Source organism: Frankliniella occidentalis, unplaced genomic scaffold, assembly GCF_000697945.3.
Source record: "Frankliniella occidentalis isolate FOCC.00 unplaced genomic scaffold, Focc_3.1 Scaffold184, whole genome shotgun sequence".
NCBI classification, from domain to species: Eukaryota; Metazoa; Arthropoda; class Insecta; order Thysanoptera; family Thripidae; genus Frankliniella; species Frankliniella occidentalis.
In genome coordinates, this window is record NW_026267310.1 from 572878 (window position 1) to 576032 (window position 3155).

The window sequence follows — 3155 nt, forward strand, 5'->3', positions numbered from 1 at the left end:
TCGGCAGCAGAAATATCCGTCCGCTTTTAGGAAAGCACATTATACTGCGCTGCGGCAATACCATAGCAATACGTCTAGAAAAAGACTGCGTTCTTGAATCAAGTATATTGGTCCACCCTGAAAAGACCATTGCGCTCGTTTTTCAAACCAATCTTCATCCTCTTTCACGAATAATTCTCTTAAAAATCTATACATAACATTTGGGAAAGTGTCCACTGCCAAATCGCAAGCGACGTGATTTATTTTTGTCACATTTCCATAGCAAGTTCGCAATTATGAAAGGGACAAATGAATGACGGATTTGCAACTTTCTTCTTAAATAAAACGGAATAATAAAACTTGTCCAATGATCGGAAGCTAAATTGTCACTCACAAGTTTGAATATTTGCAACAGGTCAAAGACATGTGCCCTAAAATGCACCTTTTTCACGGGACCAAAGTTATTTCCTTCAGATTTCGTGTGTGAACACAATTAATTGTCTTTGAGTGGTATGCGTTTTTTGCCCCGCGGGGATGCGCGGCGTCCCGTCGCTTTGCGATCGCAGCCGGTCAGTCTGGCCGAAGCGAATCTGGCTGGCTGGCATTGCGGATATTACGCGCGAGCCGGGCGGGCCAGTGCCAGCCCGGCTTATGTCGACGTGTGCGATGCTGCGATGCTGTGGCGGGATGAGACGAGACGGGCGAGTCTGTCTGCTGTCTGTCCCGACTGACTGGTGGTGCAATTATTGCTGCTGACTGTCTCGCGCGGCAAGTGCTTTTATTTTCGCTTCTAGTCTTAGGTTCTTTTTTTCCGCTACCATTTCTCTCTATCTCTCGCGCAAAAATGCGGGAGAGGAAGCGGCGTTTACCGCGACTGGACGGACAAGACTGACAGACATACGCCTCTCCGTACGCCGCGCCACGCCACGCCCGCATCCTGGCCATCCTGGTGGCGCGGCGGGCTGGGCCGACGAGAGGGGGAGCGTCCTGGGAAGGGAACAACAATAGCGAACTATAAACCGGTTAGCCCCCCTCCCTCCTTTTTCCCAAGCCCTCCTCCCCCCACCCTCCCCCGCAATGCTCCCGCGGGGCCCCCTTCTCGGAGAGGCGAAGAATGAAATCATGTCAACATTTCGGGTTTGCCTGTCCGCTCCCATGAGAGGGAGGCGGGTCGGGTGTGCGTTGTTCGCTGCTCTGCGGGCTCCGAAAAGCGTCCTGGCGGCGTCGTCGCGGTCTTGCTGTGTTTAAATATTTCATGCGCTCTGATTTTCCATAGAGTGCCGCCGCGGCGGTGCACAAAAAGAGAGCAAGGAGGGTGGTCGTTGGGAGAGAAGGGGGGGGGGGGATGCGTGTCGTCGTCGGCCTTATATATTGGTGGCTTTTGCAGCAGTGTAGTGCGCGCGGCAACCAGTTCAAACGGAGACGAACGACTTATGATGACGCAACGAGAAGGAAACGAATCGTCATTACGACTCCTGCTTCACTTCCCGTCCTATCCCCTTCCCCCTCTCTCATTTCTCTCTTTTCTCCCACAACCTGAAGATTCACTCCGTTTTCCCTGACCCGCACAGCTGCTCCTGCTGCTCCTGGTGGTCCTCCTCTTGTGTGCGCGTTACAGTCAGACCCAGACCCCGCGAAGGAAACCCTCCCCCTCTCTTCTCTTCCCCACTCGAGGAGGCGCGGAGGCGTGTACATCACGTCGCGATTATAGGACGAGGCGGGACGACGGGACCGAGTACATTAGTGGCAATCTACGCGCCCCACAAGGCGGGCCCGGCGCGCATGAGAGAGGAGCAGGAGCGCATTCGTAATAAAAGCAAAGCAAAGCGGAGCGAAGCGCAGTGCGCGCGGGAAATGCCGAGGTAATTCACTTTGCTGCTCTTTTGTTTTGTTCTATTTTATTTTGTTTTTTATGCGTGTTACCATGAGGATTAGTACCGCCGGCAGCGGAGAGAGAGAGATGGACAGGCTGCGATTGTGCGTGAGCTGCTGCTGGGCGGGGCGCGAGTTACCCCGACGGTTCATTTACGCGGGAGATGCCCCTGTGCGTGCGTGCCTTGCGCTGCGCGGGCTCGCGTGAGTGATGTCGGCCGGGCAGGGCCGACGCAGGCAGAGCCCGACGGTCGCGCAGCCGGCCCGCCATGCCATACGCCCCGCCCGCCTTTAGCCTTTATGTAAGTCATTGAGTTCTTATGAGTCGGTAGCGCGGTGCTTCTCACATAATGCGGCCCCGGGGCGGGTGGGACGTGGGAAAGTCGCACCGCGCACCGCCAAAAAATATTTATTATTATCATTATTCATCCCAATTCCCACAATTTCAATTTCCGATGTACCGGATGTACGCAAATTTATACAGGTAATACAGGTAACGCGCTCGTGTCAGTTCTTGTTTATCAAAAGAATTTCGTAGTTTTGTCAGGTAAAATCCGACATTTCATGGTAAATATGTGGCACGCGCATATGTAAAGCTTGTGGCGATTGGCGATCTAGAAATGTTGTACACTTGCTCTGCTTTATTGCGCAGAGTTGCGGACAGTTATTGCAACTGTAAACTGTTTTATTGCACACCAGTGCTTTCAGGACAGGGCCGGTCAGGAGGATCGTCCAAGACTGAAAGGGGTACGAGGAAGGGAGGTAAATAATCCTCCTGGGCCGACGACAGGGGGTGAAGAATAGGAGCCTTGAGCGCGAGTGAAGTGTCTCCGCGCTCGGGGTGTGTCCGTGTCCCCACCGCCGCCGCGGCGCACGGTTGGAGACGGCGATAGTGTTTGACCACTCTATTCAATTTGCCCGAGTGTAAACGAGTTAGGCCGGCGCGACCGACGACGACGAGGGGCGTAACTCCCCCGCCCCGCCCCGCCCTGCCCCGCCACGCGCCCCGCTTTCAGAACGGGCAGGACACGCCCCGTGAGTCCACACCGCGCACGCCAGCAGTGTGTGGTCACGTGACGTCAGAGGGAAAAGGGACCCGGCCGGGCAAGGAGAGAGAGAGAAGGTCACCGCGACCGCCGGGGTCCTGGTCACCTCCTGCGCGGCCCGTACCAACTTACACGCCCTTATGGTGCTACGCGTCACTCGTTGTTATGTCACGGCAGTGCGTGTCTTGACCGAGGTCTATAACCCGCCCTTTGTCTTTTGCTGCCTTTGCGCTATACTTTGTGTTTGACCCACCCCCC